This window comes from Larus michahellis, chromosome 3 (genome assembly GCF_964199755.1).
Source record: "Larus michahellis chromosome 3, bLarMic1.1, whole genome shotgun sequence".
Classification (NCBI taxonomy): domain Eukaryota; kingdom Metazoa; phylum Chordata; class Aves; order Charadriiformes; family Laridae; genus Larus; species Larus michahellis.
In genome coordinates, this window is record NC_133898.1 from 96600861 (window position 1) to 96624289 (window position 23429).

At 44.3% G+C, this 23429-nt stretch overlaps 1 protein-coding gene across 5 annotated transcripts in view; it reads right to left on the bottom strand.

The window, feature by feature from the left end:
* MYO6 (myosin VI) overlaps positions 1-22202 on the bottom strand; it is a 117262-nt gene extending 95060 nt beyond the window's left edge. For all 5 annotated transcript variants that reach the window (XR_012586322.1, XM_074581342.1, XM_074581341.1 and 2 more), the window contains exon 1: positions 21857-22202. The gene's annotated coding sequence lies outside the window, so the exon portion shown is untranslated. The remainder of the gene's footprint in view (positions 1-21856) is intronic.
* Positions 22203-23429: the final 1227 nt, after the last annotated feature.

The window sequence follows — 23429 nt, forward strand, 5'->3', positions numbered from 1 at the left end:
CAGTTACCAACAGCAAAGGACAAAAAAAGAAGTATCTAGAGCTACCCTGAGACAGTGACACAGAACATGGTTCGTCACTAAATCCATCGGTTTTCTCAGGGATATCTTGGGGACGAGTATAACGTGCAAAGAGTAATTTCAGCAAGAGACAGTAACTGCGAAGAAATTATCTACGCTATTCTCAATCTCAAAAAAAGATCTGGAACAGATGCTTTACGAATAAAATCCACCAAAAATCCAATAAAATCATCAGAGGGCTGGAGCACCTCTCCCATGCAGAAAGGCCAGGGGAGTTTGGGTTATTCAGCCTGGAGAAGAGAAGGCTCCAGAGAGACCTTAGAACGGCCTTTCAATAATTAAAGGCGGCTCGTAGGAAAGACGTAGAGAGACTTTTAACCAGGGCCTTTAGTGACAGGACAAGGGGGAATGCTTTTAAACTGAAGGAGGGTAGATTCAGATTGGATATAAAGAAGATATTTTTTACAATGCGGGTGGTGAGACACTGGATGAGGTTGCCCAGTGAAGTTATGGATGCCCCATCCCTGGAAGCATTCCAGGTGAGGGTTGGGTGGAATTTGGAGCATCCTGATCTAGTGAAAGATGTCCCATGGCAGAGGGGTTGGAGTAGATGATCTTTAAGGACCCTTCCAACGCAAGCCATTCTACAATTCCCAAATAACCTTTAATTATTGTACTACTCCAGAAGAGTTTGTATTTTCAGAGAAGGCAAAGTGCTGGGAAGCCTAGACATTTGAGCAGCAACAAATCAGACAATACCCACCATTAGGACCAACAGGATCTCAGCAGCAGGGAAAGCTGCAGACCATAACAACTTCCACGTTAGCCACATCCTAACCACAGCTCAAGTCTCTCATTTTTGGTAGGACATCAACTCTCTGCAAGCTTTGAGAAAGTCCTGGGCTTCCCTAAACCTAGGTACAAGACCAAGCAGAATGTGGACTCTGGATCACAGCTAATCTTTGCTCAGATTTTGCTACGGCCTAAGACTCTTACTGCTGCATCAGTGTCTTCAGGAGCTGCAGCGAGTAACCGATGCAGCTCCCAAAGCTCCATACTTTTACAGACCACTTGTTACAAGAAATTCATCTCAAGAACATCACGCTCACTTCTTGTTCAGAAAATGGTTAGAAGACCTAAGGCAGAAGACTAGTTCAAAGTCCACTTGCATTTTACTGACTCATTCTAAAACGTCAAACACGTCATCTGAATGCTACTCACCACCCCTGCCATGTATAAAAGGTTATTTATTAATGTAACAGGAATGCTGCAAGAAAGCGAATCCCTGCTCAAAAGATTCTTCAACAGTGACTAAAAACTACCAACCAGCAAGCACTACCACGAAAATAGTTATTAATTTTCTGCTCAAGTGTTACAAAACCTATACAAAATACCAGGCTTGGCCAAATCAATCTTTCAGAAGAAATCTGGGGTAGCTCTAAGGCTTTCAATAGCAAGTCCCATGGTGCAGGTGATACAGTGAACGCACCGTCTCTGTCTCTTCCCATGCAAGACAGCCATCCCTGAGGCTGGGAACTGTACTAAGGCACAACAACCGCAGGCACACGCAGGCTCAATAAGTCTGATATGAAAATAACCAAAAATAACACATGCAGAATCACGGCTACCAGGACCAACACTTAAGTGTAATTACAAATTTTGTACAGAAGCTCATGCAGCGGAGAAACCACCACAGTCACGTGTTAAGAACAGCCTATTTATTTTGGCAAGGAGGCCAAAAGTGGAGTCAAGGAAAGCTTTTAGTCAGGTTGTAAGTTCAGCCGCAAAATGTGGCTCAGGTGTTTTTAAATTGAAAGCTTCCTGAGCAATTACAGCTGGAACAAAATTTCTGGGAGAACGAGCACTGTCATGCTGCCACTGCTACTTCCCAACTGGACCTGGCAGCTCGAAGATGAGAGAATTTATCTATGGCATTTGAGCCTTCATTTCAGACTATGCAAAACATTTTATACAAAAATTACACCTCTAGAGGTTAGGAAACTTATCACAACCACTTCTCCCTTCTCCTTCTTTAATTACATGACTATTTAGTTTCCATTTTATTTTCCCTTCTGTAAAAATTATCTCAGAATTTAACATTACGGTGGGGCTAGGACCTTATCACATTAATTTTCATCTCAGGAACAAAATGAAAAATGAAAACCCTGATCTTATTTTCAACTCTAAGTGACACCTTTCCTCTATTTTGATGCTTTACAGCCCTTCCTACAATATTCCGAATGAAATTGCACACATTTTAGACCAAAACCAGAGAAGTCACATAGAAGCCCTGTATGGTCAATTTTAGATACTTGTGACTTGGTGAGGTTTTTGTGTGTTTTTCTTTTTTTATTAATCATAGAGATTTTAATAATATCCATTATCGCAACAAAAGGACAACTTTCAGAAGTGTAGGGCATATTAATTACAGATTTTTTTCAAGTCTTTGCTTGTCCTGACATAAATCCATAAAATAAGTTCTAAACTCAATGGCTACATCTATGTCAGCAAGTAACACAGTACGATAGGAGCAAATTTGTTCAGTGAAACGGCAGCACTGAGGGGCCAGTGCCCATACTACAACATTCTGAGGGGTTTACTAAATCTAGTCAGTACCAAACAGCTCTACTCTGGGCCCCCGGACTGAATACGAACTCACAGCAGGAAAATATCAGGCGCTTTTCTTAGGAGACACTTCCACTCTGGTTTCATCCGAACAGGATCCAGCCTGGTGCCTGGACCCACAGTGCAGTTAAGTGCAGACAACCAGGAGGTTCACCACAAGAGCAAGTTCCCGAGATGAACTAAAAGACTAATTTTTTAGTTAGGAGGAGACATACCTCTACTCATTCTTCATCCAGCTGCTGATGGTTCCTGACACAGAAAAAGACAGAAATCGTAGACTGTGGCTCTAACATAGTCACAGGCCACTTTAGAGCATTTTTCCCTTTTTTACCTGCATTTTATCTTCAACTTTATCATCACCATTGTAATCTAAGCTTTATTTTTTAATGCTGTACATTAGTGATCATATAGCTACCGGTCATATAGCATTACTTAAACAGCAAGAAAGGCCTTAAAACAATGGGAAGACAGCTTCTCGTAACTTTTTTTCTTAATAATGTAAGCTAAGTTATTCTTCCTTCTTCCCTTCCCAAGGGCAGACTATTCCTACTACAATACAAAGATTTTGCCTTAGACCTCTAAAGTTCTACGCTTAAAACACGTGCTTCTTTCAAAAACCAGAGTTCAAACACCAGCGAAACCGAGTTTTCCCCCTTCAGATTTTGTATAATTGTAGTGATCTTGCTTTCTAAAAAAAAGGCATGATTGAAGTTATCTTCAGTTTCCTCTAAATTGTCCTAAGACGATCCCGCAGTCCCACCCTGTGAGCCACTGCCAGGCAGCTCCCACCAACCCACATGAGGGCACCTCGCCCCAGCTGTGGGAGGACACCCAAAAATACTGTTGTTTAATCAAACAACAGGTCTCAAAGTAAAATATCACTTATATGCTCAGCTGGTAACTTACCACTGCCTCCCCATCAGATGATGCTGTGGACTGGAAACGTGGAAGCAGCAGCAACAGGAATGCAAGTAAGTCCTGTTCCTGCATGTTCCAACATAACCCTGTTCAGCAGTCCCGAACAAAGGCTTGTGTGCTTATTCAACCTACAAATAACTTCAATCATTGTGTCTTGTCTAAAACTGGGGTACGGATTCCTCTCTCTGGAGGAGATTAATCTTCCTGCTGCTTGTCGGACAGGAGAGATTTGAATTAGGGCTTTAAACCAAAAGCACAGCTAACATTTGCAATTGTGGAGATCTAATCGTGTATTGAAATTTCTGCTCCTGTTCCAACAACATATTATGAGAAGTAAACTTTTTTTTTCATTTATGGTCAGTATATAAAACGTCAATCCAAATTATTTTAAAAACACACTGGAAGACACAATTAAAAATACCCTTGACAAGAGCATACAAGGCTCGCACACTTAAGTTTAAAGTTCCCAAATACAATATCAGTGCAATGCTACTCTCCCCCATAAACTACAGATACCTCCACCAAAAAAAAAAAAAAAAAAAACAACCCCAAGAAGTAAAACCCTCTTTCCCCTCTGCCAGGACAACTCAGCCCCCTTACCCACTACGTAAGGCTCCACTCACAATCAACTAAGACACTATCAAGAGGTACACAGGACACTTTGTGGCTCAGGGAAGAGCTTCCAAAAAGAAAGAAAGAAAGAAAGAAAGAAAGAAAGAAAGAAAGAAAGAAAGAAAGAAAGAAAGAAAGAAAGAAAAAAGAAGGAGGTGAGGTAATTTAACAGCTCACTGTCCCACGGACAAAAGTCATGTTTCCCATTTCTGGGTCCCCTCCTCCCCAACTCAGGCAGTACCAGCCCCAGCGAGCCAGGTCACTGCACAGCAACGGCAGAAAAATCTCTCTGCCAAAGTGCATGGTTTAATCCAAAAATGACGGGTGAGCTCCACTGCCAGCGTAAGACAGAAGTAGAAAGTACATCCACGAGAAAGCGGAGTGAGAGCAGAAACTCCTCCTTGAGGCAACAGCAAGTTGTTACCTTGGCTCTCCACATCTCTGAAAATAGGTGCAAAGGATGCAAACTAAAAGAATCAATACAGACCAAATTTGCCTTTTCTAAGCCACAAAAATGACTCCACATGTAATTGAAAGTTCAAGCAGACTTACTTTGTTCATTTTTAACATCCAGTCCTCTCTTAGACGTAAAAGTTCCTCTTTACTAAAAGCAAAACCCTTGATGCAGAAATACGAACAATATCTGAAACATTCATTAAGGGTATTTTCTTAATCATTCAGGTTAAAAAAAAAAAAATCAGCCCTTTCTAAACCTAACAGTTTTTCCAGAGCTTTGAAGATTTTTTTCAATATTTCTGAAAAGTCAGCAGGTTTTCTCATCTCCCCCAGCTGATATTACCTGCAAAGTTTTGCAAAAAAATTCAAAATACATACAAGCATGGCCTGAATTACCTGGACACAGCTTGAGTTCAGATGTTCAAGGTCAATCTAGAAAATCATGAGTTTTATCTTCAGAAAAAAAAGTGCATTTTTAAATATTTCAAAAAAAGTAAGCATATATAGTATTTACCAAACAACTGTATTTTTTGTTCTCATGTTTGCAACACATGGGGAAAAAGGGAAAACGTAACAGAAACTCCAACAGCAGAGCTTCTGGAATTGATTGCTGGCATTTCTTGGAGCTATCTGATGTCAAGGATGGTTGACATCACGTTTCCCAGCTGTAAAAGTAGAGCACTTTATGTGGATCACAGAGATTTGGCCAATATGATCTTTAGGGTTTAAGGGTTTAAGTAACACTCTACTAAAACAGTTAACTGCTGATCAGCGCCCAGATGAGGATTAAGAAAAAAAGAATATTTCAAAAATCTCACAGGCATGAAATTTCTGAGAGAATTCAAGTGCCCAGCAGAAACTTCAGGGGGTCCAGAAATCGAAAAGCCTAAATGATTTTTACAAGGAAATGAGCAAAAGTGACATCATCACAGCTGACATCACAGGTTCAAACCATGTACCAGCTACACGTCTACATACACAAAGTGCAGTCAATACACTCGATATCAAGACCATCAAGAACAGCAATCAAATGGAATTGCCTAAATGAATGAGAAGGACCTGATGTAGCTGGAGCAGAAAAGCACTGAATAGCCACTTCCACTTAGTACTTTTGTTTAATTAAAGTTCTTGAAGACATTTCTAATTTTCTCAACATCATTCCCATGAAAGAGGCACAACCCAATTTAATGCAATTTGCTATACATCATTAGGATCCACCCAGGTGACACAAGAGGAAAAACCAAACTTAATTAGATCAATTTAGATCAGTTGCTATAAAATCCATGGGTTTTGTTATTTGGCACATTTAAATCTATTATCCAGTTAATCAATTAGAGAAGAGGATAATGCGAAATAGTTCTTAAGCGTGCTTCAAAGATGCTTAAATCTTCTTATATTTTTTTTCCTTTTAATTCAAACACCTTCTGTGATGAAGAGCAGCACCTTTAAAGCCTTCTTCCAATGACAGCCCAATCTATCTGAATAGTTTCAAAATCCTTACCACTAGAAAAAATATATTATTGCTGATTTCTGTCCTTGAAGACACATCCCCTTGTTCTTCCAAGGCCAAGGCAAAACTTTTTCTTCTTGCACATCTTTACAACTTTCCTCTATAGGCTCAGTCACACAGAAGTTCCATGAAATTTTAAACAAACCCTTGCCAAACAAAAAAGGGCAAGGATCATGTAATCACAGGTTAAATATATACAATATTTACATGGAAAACAGACTACATAATTCTTCAATCTAGCAGAAAAAGCTGTAATACACAGTCACTGAAAACAGAGGCCACACAGACTAGAAACGGGCAAGATTTTAAACACAAACACACCATTTTGAAAATCTTTTGTAGAATTACTTTTAACCAATAACACAGATTTTACATTAGGACTAGATTATTTTTTTCTTCCTAGTTCAGTATTTCTCAGTCTGATTTGCAAGACATCACACCCAGTCTGCAAAGCAGCTGCCTTTTCTATTTATTTTCAGTACATACACAGACACAGCCAAAGATAAGTGCTACTGCCTTCTGCCAGAAACACTTGAGAGTCAATTCCTGGCTGCTTTCAGCATTTGCAGATATTTTAAGTACTCAGAAACATCAACAATATCAATCAAAAGGTCCAGGAGACAGTTCAAAGAGTCACACACAAACTCCTGACGATAAAAACATTTAATTAATGCGTATGTGATTACAAGCAAGACCCTCACTGCTGACTGCCAAAGAGTAAACCACAAAACCGTCCCTGATTTTTTTCATGGAAAACTAACACGTTACTCGTTTTTAAAGGATGAAAAATTCCAAACCAAACAGACTGATCCAAGATGCAGAAGAGACTGTGCTGCTATTGAAGGAAAGACTGTGGGATCATGTGAGACTTCTTATCAATGGACCCACAAGAAGACAACCCGATGACTCCCCTGCTCAGGGCTTTACAAAGCATCCTCTTCAGCTTTCTGGACTTTTGGTCTACGAGGCTCCAACTCAGCTTCACTCAAGCCCTCTATTTGGGTTTCCAGTCTGGAGGTCTCCAGCACTTCCCGTATTCCAGCAAATACATTCCTTATTGCAGATGCACATAGCCCCATGTATCTTCTTTGCAAATTCATCAAAAATTTGAGCTCCACAGATGCTCAAATTACAGTGATCAGGAGATTCTACACAAAAGTCAGATACACACAATTCAAATTCCTCCCTGTGAACAGAAATATTTCAAATCTGTTTTCATGATGGATATTTCTTCACACTGTTGAAGGACCCTGAGCATCCTCTTGGAGGGGCAGGGGGAGTTAATACTAAACTCCTAATAGATTCCCATTTTCCCTCTCTGGAGTAAAAACTGTCTTCAGGGAAGAGTTTTTGGTTTTGAATTATTCATGGGAACTAGAGAACAAAAAGCTTATAATATAGTTGCCTTACAACATCATATGATTAGAGATCTTCTAAGGTCATCTTAGAAAAAATTCAAAACAGTGTAAAATTATTTATGTGTAGAATAGAGATAAATCTGACTATAATGAAAATCTCAGAAGGTTAATTCAAGTCATGCACTTCCTCAGGAATCCAGAAAAGCCCAGTTCCTCTGTTTGGTGCTGAGACAAACAGAGCAATAAACACATGGGGTTCAGTCACCCTCCAGAGACCACTATGAAGTCCTGAGGCAAGAACTCAAGAAAAATTGAGTTCTAGAAGAGTAAGATGATGGTATAAAGCAGCCCAACTGACACAACTCACAATCCACCGAACTAAAAAAAAGCCAAAACAAACAAAAAAAAAAACCCACGACCAACCCACAGACTCATTTTGCAAAACGCATCAACAGATGAATCAGTACCCTCGTCACACCATGTTAATGGAGACTCCACCTCTCTTTACAAAGACTCATGTTCCACCCTCTACAGTAGCATACCTGTCTTCAATTACAGGGGCGTACATGTTTCCTTTCATTGACTGAAGGACACAAGGGCTGAAGAATTATCTTATTATTTCTATTAATAGACGATATTTAAAAGAAGCACGCACTCCACTATAGTTCAGAAGACTGAACTATAAACCTGGAGTACATTTTTGCCACAGCATCCCCCAAAAACCAAAAGCAGACAGTATTTCTTTCTTACTACACAAGAAGAAAATGAATAATATTAACCACCAGCCTGACACTGCATTTCAGTATCAATGCTCTGTTAAAAGGAAATTCACAGCTTCCACAGTTTCTGCTTTATTTGGGTCACTAGTAAATGGAACTTGCTAGCTATAATGGCTTATTCTGACAAATTTAAAAAAATGCACGCTTCTTGAATAACTCAAATAACTTGGGAACAACAAGGAAAACAAGAAATTAATCAAATGCCTTCTCAAATGCCTGCACAAACAGCAGTAGCCAATTCCTACACTCCCTTCACAGACAAAGGTGAGCCATGCTGGCTAACCTCCCAGTGTTATGACCTGTGAAGGATAGGGATCTAATTTTGCTAAAAGAAAAATACCACTGCATCTGGTCTATTAAGAGATAATAATTTAATTACATATATATTTTTTAGGAGTGACAAGTTAGCAAAACTTGATGACATTCAAGTTTAAGCACGCAACAGAGGAATGCAAATGTATTTCAAAGGTTATCAAAAAAGTATTTAGTTTCTCAGCTTCTACTCTATAAAACTCATTCAAGTTTTACTGGATGCTGCAATTTAACAAATTTCTTCACGTATCCAGCAGCCTGTGCTGTGTGATGATCCTCCTCTGATACAGAAGCTTTTGACATCATTCTGGAAATGTACACAGAGCGTGTCCTGTAATAACAGCATAGGAAACCCTAATACACCAGGTGTGGCTTCGGAGACGAATCATGATCCACCCAGGAAGCGCTCTAATAGCTACAGCAGCCCTCCTGTAGGCTTTTTACTGCTGCGGGTCTCTTGAACTAGCTTTATACTGAAAAACATAAAGGAAGGGAGGTATAGGACAGAGTACTAATTTTTCACCTGGCCTGCCCTTCTATTGTTGCAGTGCAATAAAAGGTAAGCCTTGACTGTAGTGGATTATTTTCATCTTCTTTGACACTCAGCTTCTCCCCTTTCTCTCTCCCACAGTTTATCTCTTCTCCCAGCCCCAAAATGCCTTTTTTTTTCCTCTCTCTCTCTAAAGAGAAACTCACATATATTTTTAAAAATAAATGATAGCCATCAGCAAGTCAAAAACCACGGAAACGGCAGGATCACTGACGGTATTGAAGAGAAAACGTGGCAGCAGAAAGGGCAAATCCCACAAAATCACCACTGATGCTATTCCAGGTAAGAAAATTCCCTTGAAATGCTCCAGACTGCTTTTGGTTTTGAGGAACCAGGAGACCAGGAGCCTTCCATCCTGCCAGGGGAGCTGTACTGGTCCTGCACCGTGCTGTGCCACTGAGCCCAGACAGCCAGCAAGGCTCTGCCTGGAAGGTGAACCCCATCTTCTCAGCCTCCTCCATTCAGCGTGTCCACAGCTTGGCAGCCACCATTCCAGATCGTGCTTTCCCTACTTCATATGGATGCTTCTGTCTACACCATCCTGGTTGACACCAGCATTAATAATTTTGTTCCTCTGGTAGTTACTACCCTTCTACTCTAAACTACCTCCCCTTTATTCATTAAGCTGCACCCAAAATTAACTTGTAAAACAGATCTTCATCTCAGTGCAACAGTATTCCCCCCACTTCCATTTTTCCCAAAACAGGAAAAGAAACTGTTGCTTTGATCTAGGAATCTAGTGAATTCACATGCATTTTGGGTGGCAAAAGGCAAAGGGCCTTCTTTGCTAGGGTGCTCTTGGCACGGTGACCAGGTGTTTCTGCAGACCCAGAACAAGATCAGTGTGATGCCCCAGTGCAAGGACCACTATGAGTAGCCAAAGGAGTCCCCATCAGAGCAGCAACCCACAATAGCCTGCAACAACAAAAAATACTCCTTCCTGCTGGTTGGCATAGGGAGCAAACACATTCTACTGCAGGGCATCCCAGGCTGTGCTGGGCACACATGGGCAAAGCTTGCTGTGAGAGGAGCATTCCCCACAGCAAATGTGTCCTCCACATCATTTGCCCAACCTCAGGCTGACGAGCAGGGTTAATTGTAGGTTGACAGCTTCCAAGTAAATTACAGACATGCCCAATCCAGCACTTACTGGTATGACACTGGTCATCCTCAACAAGGGAAGGCAAAGTAGAGAAAAATACGGATTTTGATTAAAACTCTTTCCAATCCTTAAATTCTGCTTCCACCAGATGTTCTGCCCTGAGTCTCTCCACTACCCTTGTCATTAGACACCAGGCCTGGCTGCCAAGTAAAACAAAAACCAGCATCTCTCTCATCCTCAGAAAACCGTACTGATGCAGCCAGTTTTACTTGCTCTATTGTACAAACTCCACTTGCAATCTCTCTTGGTATATGCAGTCCACAAAGAGCATGCGAAGCTGCATGCTCATTTGCAGGACTGACGCCACGCAAATCCTTCTCATTTCCAGCAAGATGTGAAACACAAAAGGCAGGATATCCTGGAAGTAGCAACGTAAAAGAAAAAAGAAGAAAAGAAAACAAAAAAAAGAAAGGCAAGTCACCTGGGAATAACTTACACAGGGCTTCTTAAATGGGCAGCAGGTGATCCTGAAAAAAGAAGCCTGATTCAGAGGGAGCCACCTTGTGAAGCCAACCCCAATCACTTGCACTTAAAGCACCAAGGATCCAGAGCACACCTCCGCTGCAGCATGGATCCCAGAGTGATCCAGGCAGATGAACAATGGGTAAGACAAAATGCAACCCAGGAAGCCAATCCAGGTGCCATGCTAACAATACATACTGGAGTATTCATTATGTTTTACGCTCTGGTGAACTCCAAATGAACGCTATCACATGCATCTGGGTCAAAATTTGACTGCCATTACATCCGACAGTGCAAAGAGGTGGTATCAGCTATCACCAAACCAAAGTCTGCATCCCACGTGTGACTGACTCACTATAGCCTGAAGCACCGGAGCTCCACATCAAGCCATTCCTGTCCCAGCTGGGTGGGGGCCCTTGGAGGAGAGCCCTGGTACCTGAAAAAGGGGAAATCCTCCTTCAGCTACAGGAAGATCTTTAAAAAAACCTTCATTCTTCTCGTCACTATTGAAATATATGTGAAGATCTTTACAGAGGTACAGTAATAGAGAAGGTGCTTTAGTTTTTCTAACTTCCCTAGCTACTAGCACAAGCTTTTAGCTTATATTAGAAGTTCAGCATAGTCCAAACACTTGCAGGAGATGCTTAAGGGAAGTGGTGATGTGGCAGAAAAAAGGAGAAAAAATACATCCTTTTTTTTCCCCAACAGTAGTAACTTGAAGACTGCTAAGACATGAGCTTCAAAAACAAACAGCCCCCCACACCAAGCACCAAACTTTGTTTAAATGCTTGCTAACATAAAATTGCTTTTCCTGTAAACGGGGCTACTATTTTGTATTAGACTTGGTTCTCCTGTATCTTCAGATGTGTGAGAGTTACACAGCTTTTCCTTAAGCAAAGGCCTGAAAAATGTTAAATTAAATACTTGGGAAAAAAAATCCTGTATTTATCACACAGATGTGCTTACTCATTGTCTGACTGGAGACTACTGGTTAGAGTTTTGTGGGTTTGCCTGCCCATAAGATGTTCATCACAAAGTTAGGCCATGAATTTAAAATGGAGCAGCTGACCAAACTAAACAAAACAAAGCCACACGAGCCTCATGCACAGCTGTATCTTGCCCGTGCAAATTTCTCCACAAAGTATGTACAGTGGAAGAAGTAATGGGCCCTTTTGAGGAGGCTCCTGTCCTACCTGGATCCTCTCAAACCTCCTTGGCCATTTCCAACAAGACGATCGATGGAAAAAAGAGAGGGTGCTAGAGAGGGTGCTAGAGAGAATGCGCTGAGTCCTAAGAAAACATGAGCCAATTAGCTTTCATTAATTACAACTAACCACACCTCAACACACCTTCAGATGTCACTCCAAAACCTTTACCTGTCTTGGGGTGAAATACTTAGCCCAAATTGCGAGGCCTCGTGGCCTTCAGCAGGCACACCCAGGGTCAGCGCCTGGGCATGTATCAGGCAGCATCTTTCAGTTGAGGCAGAAAACATGGCTTCAAAGTCCAGCCCAAGCATGGTAGGAAGGGTGACCCCTGCTGCTAACCTGGTTTGCCTTCAAGCAGTCAAACCAGCATTTTTCTTCCACTACAGTCTTCAAGCATTCCCTCTTGAATCTGCCTTTCCCACCTTGGCATCATTCTTCAGCCTTCACATGTTCTTCAAGAAGGAGCTTCACCTCAAACTACTTTTCCTCCTCCTGCCAGTTTCCCTCTCCCTTGCTTCTACCTCCTCCCTAGGGCTAAAGCAGCAGAGTCACTCAGCAAACACGCCAGCGGCATAAAGTGGCCTTTGTCCACCCTCTTCCCTCCCACGAGGATTCATAAAGAAACCAGGATTAATACAGAAAACAGCACATCTCAAAAGCCGGTTTCTTTGAAACCATACAAATTTCCACTTCCATCTGATGCACTCAAGCACTCAGTACTTATTACTGACATGAATTCTCAATTTTCTACTAAAAATAATTTTTTTTTAAAATCAGGAAATAATAAAATGCATTTGTTTAAAGGGATAAAAAAAATTGTCTTTCTACGGAGCTCAGTAACTGACCCGGGACCATAACAGAAGGGTTTGCAACAGAAGCTGCAAAGGTCAATTTAAAAAAAAAAAAAAAAAAAAAAAAAATCTATAAGCCAACTTAGTATCTTAAAACCCTGCTAGGCTGACTACTACATGAACAGGCACACAACTCCATATCCACAGAAATAAAGAAGCTGAACTCCAACAATTGTTTAAAAAAAAAAAAAAGCATTTTCAGTTCCAAGTTAAAAGAAATATGATGTAATATTTTAAAAAATACAAATGTGTATGAAAAATTGGGAAAGGCTGCTAGGATTTAAATTGAAAAAGAATAATCCATAAGAGTTTCTGGTCAACATATTATTGATATTTATCACTGCAGCTTTGGTGTTGAAAATACAAATTATAATTTAGCACATAACACAGATATACATAACATAGCATCAGATGCCGTATCATCGAAAGACTATGCTTTCATTTACAATAGGAAAGACTGTGACAGCCCAAAGAAAAACAGCTACTTAGTCCACTGCACTGCAAAAACCATGTTCTGTGGGTGTTGACCTTTAAGCAAGACATGACTTGTACAGCACGATAACAGGCTAAGAAACTTCATGTCTCAGATTCCTCTCCCTCGGTTAGTAAGAAATAACCTTTCCCTTTGAAAGGATGTGCAACTTCAAAGCAAAACATAAAACAAGACATAAAATTTGTTTCGGATCACCATCAGAATATGATACAAAACTTATTGGAAAAAGCATCCATCCCTTAACCAAAGCTGAACATTTTTTCTCATATAAATGATTTTAAAAAATACTAAGGTGTTACACTGCTTTTTCAAAAGCCCATAATGCATCTCCAAACACCTGAAGAAAAAAATATTTTAATGTATGACATTCTTGCAGTAAACCAAACACTATCTCATGGTCCACCTAATCTGAGATTGTTTGACCACAACTAATTTCAGATGCTTGAGAAGATGCAGGAGTACTGTAATGGGATGACAGTTAAAGACGAAGATCATCACACCATCTCTGAAACTTCCGATTCTTCTGTACACTTGCAGTTAAACACTCAGTTCCCAACAATTCCAATTCCAGACAACTACAACAGACAAGCCCACTTCTCTTCTGTTTCCCAAGAATTTTGAAATTTGAAGCAATGCTCTTAGCCACGGCCACGAGAAGATCAGTTACTGAAATCTATAAAAACCACTAAAGTCTCTGAGAAAGGATCCCAGCACAGAGCAAATAAGGGCAATAAAGTGATAATGGAACATGCACATGTATTCCCACAAACGAATACACAGCTGGCAAGTCTATTTTTGGAAAAAAGGTTAGAAGTGGAGAAGAAAACAGGCCTGGCAGCGTGCTTAATGGAAGGCAAGCCAACAAGTATGAGGGAAGGAGAAACAGCATCATCCCTGTAGCACCCATAAGTAACCACATAAGTAACACTCCTTGCAGTAGAGCAGCGAGAGACAACATGCTGCAGAACGCCATTCGTCTGCCCAGGCACCCACCAAAAAGGCTTGCTGCACCAACACAGCAAAGGCTTTGAAGCAATCAACAAACACTGCAAAAATAACAACTTCTTGGGAGTCCTTAGAACAAGACAAATATTTATCCCATTAGTTTTCCTATCTTTGTAAAGGATCCTGGGTAAGAAAAAGAAAAAAAATTTCTCTCCACCCCCAAACCCACCACACGTACTAAAACCATGTGTTCTTATCTTTACACAATAATAAAAGTCCATGTTATCTTGGGGCCCTCTGAAGTCCATGATCTTTTAAAATCCTTTCCGGTCCTACTGCCTTGACTCTGAAATTCCCTATGTATACTCTTTACATCTGCATTACTCTCTGCAACGAGGCTACTGGAGGCATTTGTGTACCCTTTTGGTAAAGGGTTATACAGGTTTAAGAGACTGCAAAAAACGATGCAGTTTCCTGAGAGAGGGTGAGCTGAACGGGTAACAGGATAAACCCCTCCTATCTGCCTCCCCTCATTTCTGCTCCTCACTACATGCTCCTGCTGCCCCTGTTGTGTAAGCTCTCAAACGCATGATGTCCCTCAGGGGCAGCAGGGACACGGAGAAGAGAAAGGCGATGGGTTTTGCTGCTTTCTGCGGAGCCAGCAGTTCCCACTGAGGTGTGGAAGAGCCCAGTGACCATCAGCGCTGCTGAGAAGGGCACAGCCGTGGGAAGATTTCCTCCTTTCGGGGGGGGGGGCGCCAGCAGGTAATTACCTCAGCCCAACAATTCACAAAATTGCATCCCTAGAGAACCATAAAAATTGAAGTTATTAAAAAATATTTGACAGATTCTTCACTCCTGAATGCTTTGATCCCTGGCCTGGAAACTTTGCAATAGGTAAGCAGGACTCACAGCACAGGAGGTTACCTCGGACCTCGGCTAAACCTCCGACCAGCAATGCAGCTACAGAGCATCCTTCTCCCAAAACTCACCATTGCCTCCTCCCAAGCGAGCAGATCACCAGGGTGGGCTGGTTCAGCGTGTCTGCACACAGTGCTCACCCCGCTGAGAAAAAGGAAGACGCAGCAAAACAGCCACAGAGGATTTTGTGAAACATTTTGATTGCTTTCACCTTCACCACTATAGTGCGGGTGCAATGGGCCGCGCTTGAATAAATCAGGGCAGAGCGAAGTGTGGATGGGAGCCTGGTTGACAAAGTCCCCTGGGAGATAGTCCTCCAGGGCAAAGGAGCACAGGAAGCCTGGATGATTTTCAAGAAGGAAGTCTTAAAGGTGCAGGAGCAGGCTGTCCCCATGTGCCAGAAGACAAGCCGTCAGGGAAAAAGGCTGGCCTGGCTAAACAGGGAGCTAGTGTTGCAACTTAGGGAAAAAAAGAGGATCTATGGCCTCTGGAAGGAAGGGCAGGCCACTCAAGACGACTACAAAGAGGTAGTTAAGCTATGTAGGGAAAAAATCAGGAGGGCCAAAGCCCAGCTGGAGCTAAACCTGGCTTCTGTTGTCAAGGACAACAAAAAAAGCTTCTATAAATATATTAGCAATAAGAAGAGGACTAAGGATTATCTCTGTCCTCTAGTAGATGGGGCCGGCAACATAGTGACCAAGGATGAGGAAAAGGCTGAGGTACTTAATGAAGCCTTTGCCTCAGTCTTCAGCAGTAGGACCAGTTGTTCCCTGAGCACCCAGACCCCTGAACTAGAAGACAGGGATGGGGAGCAGAATGAAGCCCCCGTAATCCAAAGGGAAATGGTGAGGGACCTGCTTCAGCACCTGGAGGTGCACAAATCTATGGGGCCGGATGGGATCCACCCAAGGGTATTGAAAGAGCTGGCGGAGGTGCTCGCCAGGCCACTTGGTATCATTTATGAGCAGTCCTGGACAACCAGGGAGGTCCCAGCTGACTGGAGGTTAGCAAATGTGACACCCATCCACAAGAAGGGCCGGAAGGAGGATCCGGGGAACTACAGGCCAGTCAGTCTGACCTCGGTGCCTGGGAAGGTCATGGAACTGATCCTCCTCAGTGCCATTACACGGCACATGCAGGAGAACAGGGTGATCAGGCCCAGTCAGCATGGGTTTGTGAAGGGCAGGTCATGCCTATCAAACCCAATATCCTTCTATGATAAGGTGACCCACTTAGTGGATGAGGGAAAAGCTGTGGATGTTATCTACTTGGATTTTTGCAAAGCTTTTGACACTGTTTCCCACAGCATTCTCCTGGAGAAACTGGCTGCTCGTGGCCTGGACAGGTATACTCTTCGCTGGGTAAAAAACTGGCTGGATGGCCGTGCCCAGAGAGTGGTGGTAAATGGAGTTAAATCCAGTTGGTGTCCAGTCACGAGTGGTGCCCCCCAGGGCTCGGTGCTGGGGCCGGTTCTCTTTAATATCTTTATCAATGATCTGGATGAAGGGATTGAATGCACCCTCGGTAAGTCTGCAGATGACACTAAACTGGGCGGGCGTGTTGATCTGCTTGAGGGTAGGTTGGCTCTGCAGAGGGATCTGGACAGGCTGGACCGATGGGCTGAGACCAATGGTATGAGGTTCAACAAGGCCAAATGCCGGGTCCTGCACTTGGGTCACAACAACCCCATGCAGCGCTACAGGATTGGGGCAGAGTGGCTTGAAAGCAGCTCGACAGAAAAGGACTTGGGAGTGTTGGTTGACAGCCGGCTGAATATGAGCCAGCAGTGTGCCCAGGTGGCCAAGAAGGCCAACAGCATCCTAGCCTGTATCAGGAAGAGTGTGGCCAGCAGGACTAGGGAAGTGATCATCCCCCTGTACTCGGTACTGGTGAGGCCCCACCTCGAGTACTGCGTTCAGTTTTGGGCCCCTCGCTACAAGAGGGACATTGAGGTGTTGGAGCGTGTCCAGAGAAGGGCTACAAAGCCGGTGAGGGGTCTGGAGGACAAACCTTATGAAGAACGACTGAGGGAGCTGGGGTTGTTTAGCCTGGAGAAGAGGAGGCTGAGGGGAGACCTTATCACCCTCTACAACTACCTGAAAGGAGGTTGTAGAGAGATGGGGGCTGACCTCTTCTCCCTGGTGACAAGTGATAGGACGAGGGGAAACGGGTTCAAGTTACATCAGGGGAGGTTTAGATTAGATATTAGGAGACATTTTTTCACTGAAAGGGTTATTAAACATTGGAATAGGCTGCCCAGGGAGGTGGTGGATTCACCATCCCTGGAGGTGTTTAAAAAAAGGGTAGATGGGGCACTTAGGGACATGGTTTAGAAGTGGCTCTTGTCAGGGTAGGCTAAAGGTTGGACGCGATGATCTTAAAGGTCCCTTCCAACCTCAACAATTCTATGATTCTATTCTATGATTCTAAAGAGCCCACAGATTTGTCCGTCATTTTCTTGCCATCAAAACGTTAGGAAAAACTGATACTTCATATCTACCTTCACAAAACCGATAATTTGGGGGAAAAAAAAGAAAACGTTTCATCCACAGACTTCAGTTCAAAAACCGTATTTTTTCTCTGTGCTGTTTATATTATTACACTGTCTATCAATACCTCAGAAACATAAGTCTCCGTCACCAGTATTTATTACAAACATAATACAGGCATTCCAAGAAACAGCAAAGCAAAAACCTAAATAGATGGCATGCTATGGTAAAATATTAAGTCATTTTTATCTGCCCATGCGTACTTTTAAAAAGAGATTCAAAATGAGGGTACCTACAGAAACTTACACTACTTAACAAGTCTGATTTCTTTTCTTTAAATAGACTGACAGTTCTTTAAAAGTGTTTGAGAACAGAAGACACTGTAACATTTAGACGCAGGTTATGAAGCCACATACAGTATGTACTACAGTAGATGATGAATACCTCAGGTTTTATGCCTCTGATTTTCCTGGCTTAAATCACAGTATGATCCTACACCTACATTTCCTACGGGATTACGGGCTACTCTCCTAAACCACAACATTTTGCTGTCAAATACAATAGTTTGCCTCAACATTAACTATTTTTAAACCCAATGCGTTAAGCTGTAACATCAGATGACCAGCAATAATTGAAAGATTCTAGGACTTTATCACAGAAACTACGTTTCTTTTGAGCACTAAAATTATTTTTTCCACGTACACTCAGGCCACAATACAGACAGCACCTGAAGAAATTATCAAGTTCAACCCCCTGCACAAGAACAAGTAAAACAATCACGAGGAAAGTCTTTAATATATCCTTAACACAAGTCCTATTTGACTTTCAGAAACCTTCGAAAAAAGGAGACTGCACAACCTCAGCTTGTTCCAGTTTTCCCCAAAGCATAACAGATTTTAAGAAAGATATCAAATCTTTGGTACAAAATAATTTCACCTTTTTCAATACAGTCACTGACAGAAGGACATACTTCTCACTAATTTTACGACTGTAGCATCTTCTTGTCCCTTCATCTCCTCCTCCTTCTGCTGGAAATGAGCCTGTCTAGCCTTTGTAGAACACACTTTCCAAACACACATGGCCTCCATAGATGACAGTTTCCGAACCCTTCCTGAGCCTTAATGACCATTTCTGCCAGACTGAGACGTTTGCATTTATTTTTCTTAAAGGCCTGTGGCCAAAATCAAACACTTTATTCTGTTAACTTAAGCTTCACTAATGCAAAAAGTTAAATGATAAAGTTTAACAGTACTACATCCCACTGCTTATTGCAACCACTCATAACCCTCAGATCTGTTTCCATAGTGTTGCTGGAAAGTTGACTTTACCTATCTGCTTTATGGGATCTCCTTCCTGAAAAATAGTATCTTGTACTTGAATAAAGCCATTGAGTGTATCAAAAATCTCTTGTCCTCCAAAACAGAGCATCAGAAATAACACCTGAAACCCGTACTCGGTCTCCTTCAGACTTTGTGCTAATTCTTTTGATCAAAGACATCAATAACAAGTACAGAGGTGCCAGAACTGCCCCCAGCACCGCTGAAGCTGACTTCCCAGTCTGACGGCGACTCATAATCACTCTGTGGGAATAATCACACAGAGTTGCTATCTCTAGACCTGGTCCCTTCGGCTCAGCTGTTGTCAAACGCTTCAGATGAATAAATAATTTTCATAAGAGCAGCCCTACTCGGTCAGACAGCAGGCCTGTTGTTTCCAGTATACTGCCTGCAGCAGTCAATGCCCAAAATTAATATAAAAATTCGGTAAATACTTGACAGTACTTTCCCAGTATATTCTCCCAGGCTCCACGTGGAGCCCAGTGACTCCCTGAGCTGCAGGAGGTACTCTGTACAAGTCGGCTTTAGTGGATTTTTCTTCCATTAATTTGTCCGTCTGCTTTTCGAATCCCTGTAAACTTTCAATATCCACATGCTTCAGAACAGATTTCCAAAGCTTAACTCGCTACACACTGGGTCGAAACCAAAACACACCCCGTTTGTTCATTTTGGACCTGCCGGCTTAATCTCATGCTTCCACATTTTGGACTGGAAGTGACCATAAACAGTTAGTCCCCTACTCAACTTTGCTGTGTCACTCATGAGACTGTCAAAATTTCTAAAACCTCAAAGCTCTCCTCAGACCAGCATTATCAAATACCAAGAGAACATGGAGGTTAGATGGAGTCACACAGCCTTCTCCACCCCTGCAGAGCAGGCACAAGGAAGCACTGCTTCACCTTGCTTATCAGAACATTACGGTTAATGGGTCAAAATACTGACCCCATATCAAAAACAAAGGTGCATGGCGATGCCGGGTCCTGAAGAACACAATACTTAGTGCCGATTATACATGAACACCCACTCAGGCTAGAAATATGGGGGTGGGGAAATTAGTTCAACTTACTTGCAATTTCTGGAAGCTAATACTGACATGGTTTTAATTCAGAAAGCCATTAAGCCGCGCAGCAAACTTTACTGCCTTTATGTTCACACTGTTGGCTTCATAGTTTCACAGTCAAAGGCATAACTGTACCATCACTAAATCGTTTATTAACTTATACACATTAAAAGTACAGTCAAGCTGAATCCTAATTTCTAGGTTAGTAAAAACAACATCGCAAAGGCTTCTAACTTGTGCTTTGACAGTTTCGGTATTTACTCTCCCACCTCAACGATACTCAGATCTTTCTTTTACAGTTATTTTATAAACCGTACACTTCACAGTTAACTTGTACATTAGCACAGTTTTATGACATTTAAACAAATACCGCAAGAAGACATTCGCTTATGCGTTTAAATTTGCACAAGGACAGTTTTAATCACTAAATCATTTCTACTGTTACCAGGCTTTTTTCCCTAGCATCCCCCTCTGTCTCGGAAAGAAAAGTTGCAGATGGCATTTAACTCACAAGTTCCTCTCTACCCTGTTAATTTGTCACGTTCGCAACAGAAGGGAATACTCAAAAGGAAGCCAACCTTTGCACTCTGATGGCTGCGAACCCAGTCCATAGGCCACCCCGCAGCCCAGCGATGCCAACCAGGCTGCAAGGAATTGCATTGCCCCAAAGGTCCCTTCCTTCCCGGAGCGAGACGGGGCACAAGTCAGGACGCGCTGCCTCTCTCCACCTTCCTAAAAAAAGGGCTGACCATCAGCAATGTTTAGGCGAAATAACAGGTAACAGCCCTCCATTTAGGCAACCTGTAATCTATTCATTTAGCTATCTCAATCTTACGGGCCTCCGGTGGCATTCGGATTTACTAGTTAGGAATCTGAGGGCCAAGTACCAACAATAAATGTGCTGCGTTGCAAATTGTATTCAAGTGACAGCCCATGAAGGGGATGAACCTTTCTAAGTTTTCCTCTTCAGCAAGTGTCAGGAACCGGGTACCAGTTTTTGGTAGCACATCACACTTAACTGCACGCTGCTCTCCCAAGAATCAGCCTGCCAAAAGTACTTCAAGGAGAAACACTCCAAGAAGACGGTTTTCCATTGCACCACGGCTCATACTGTGCTCGGCCGGCTGAGGCTGTAAAAAATTCCTTTTCCGTGAGGAGGACAACGCCACCAGCACAGAAACGTTGTGGAAACGAGGAGAGGAGCTCGGCTGTAAGTCGGCAGGGATGGCCGTTTTACGGAGGACGACACCAAAATAAAAGAAAACACGGGAAAGATGTCCCCGTGACGGTTCGCTCCAGTAAGCCGAGGGAGAATCCCCTCAGACAGCCGCGGTACATCCCGGGGAAGGTCCGGCTGCCGCTCCCCGGCCCCGAGGGGGGGCCGCCGGCTCCCCAGCCCCGACGAGTGCCTCCTCCCGCTCCCCCGGCAGCCACCGGCCCTCCCCGAGCCCGCAGACTCCGGGGCCGGCGCCGGGACGTCGGCGGTAGTATGCTTCCCTCCTTACCGGGGCGCGTAAGGTGAGAGCTACCGGGCGCGACAGCCGCCCCCCCTCACCGTCCTCCCCCGGCAGCCCCGACCAGCCCCTAAAGAAGCCACCGTCGCTCCAGCCCGCACCTGCCGGCGGGCCGCGCCGCGCCGACCCGGCGCCGGGGCACGGGGGAGGCGGCAGGGCAGCGCGCCGCGGCCCGGCCAAGAGGGCTCCCGGGCGGGGGGAGGCCGCGGAGGGGCGGCGGGGGAGAGCGAAGAGGGGGCCGTGGGCCTGTTGCGCTGACCGGCGCCGCGTCCTTACCTGGCGCTGTGCTCGGCGCCCGGCCGCCAGCCCTGCTGCTGCCGCCGCTGCACTGCTCTGCGCCGCCGTCCGGCACGGCCCGGCCCGGCACAGCACGGCCGCCCGGGACGTCAGCGCCACAGGGGCCGGCCGGGGGCGGGGGCTGCGCCGGCGAGGGCGGCGGGAGCGAGGCGGGAGGAGGAGGCGGAGGAGGCAGCCGGGAAGGCCGGGCCGGGCCTGGCCTTCCCTCCGCACCGGCGTTGCCTGACGGGGAGCCCCGACCAGTGCGGGCAGGGCGAGGCCCGGCGCTCCTCGGGGGGCCTGCGCCCTCCCGCACCAGAGATGTTGTGCATGGGGCTGGTCTGGGGACATGCTTTGCTCGGGGCTGGCTCCTGGCTGTCCTGGCAGAAGGTTGGGGTTTTTCCTTTTTTTTCTTTTTCACCAATGCGGCTACATATAGGGTCAGGTTTGGGGTTATCTTTGTCTTAATTAACCATTACCCCATAAGGGCACAGGGTAGGTGGTGGCTCTCCCGCTGTGTCCCTTCTGCAGAGTACCCTGGGCCCGGTGGTGTCCCTGTCCTCACGGCTCCCAGTCACCCGCCATGAGGGGTTTCACACAGGCGGGAGCAGCCATGGCCAGGGCTGCTGCTCGATGGCAGAATAGTGCCTTCCCGCCCTGTCCCTCACGACTCCGGTGAGGCAGCCCTGGTGTCGACCTGCCTTCCCGCCAGCCTCCATGATGGCTCTGAGGGATTTCCCTGGCACCTGCCTCCCCGCCAGCCATTCCTCCCCATGGCCGGCACACTGCTGTGACTCGGTGTCGTGGTTTGGGCACGTTCTTCAAACCAGGACACCAGGGAGAGCGTCCCAGCCTGCCAGCATTGCATCACGCTCAGACGCGGTGTCACACCAGTGACGGGGCGGCCGCCGCAGCCACCCCTCCCTGACCAGCCCTGCCGGAGTTTTGCCTCGCCTCCCCATCCCTCGGCTTCACGAGCCTTCATGCCTAGCATCGCCTGCTGGTTTGTCAGCCTTTCCTGTAAACACTTCGCTCCTCTTCACGCAATACTCCGCAAGTGGCACGGTGACCCTGGGGCAAGGCCTCTTTGGTCTCCACCTGATGGCCGTAAAATTCTGGTGTATTTTGCTGATGGAGGGAAACAAACCAGTTCATGCTTCAAAATCTCTTGTGTTTTTCTGAGTCTTGCAGCCCTAACTACCTTTCTTTAGGCAGGGTGTGCATCCTTTTTGAGTGTTTGGACAACACCAGGGACATTGTGAGTGCAGCCGCTAGCTAATAAATAATTTAAACAAAATGTTTTCTTCCAGCCATATCATCCCCCATAGATACGATACTCATAACGATGCCTTGGCCTCTTTTAGGACATAAGGAGAAACCCCAGGGGCGTCTCTAGGGAAAGGGTTCTGTCAAGGGTCAGCACGGATGTACACGTGGAAAGGAAAATGGGAATACACAAAGGGCCTGAGTAATCCTGCATCCTGGGCAGAGCATGGGTGGAGTTAAATCCTGTGTCCAGATTAACATTCCTACAGCTCCTGAAACATGCTATGAGCTTGTTCTGGTTTTTAAA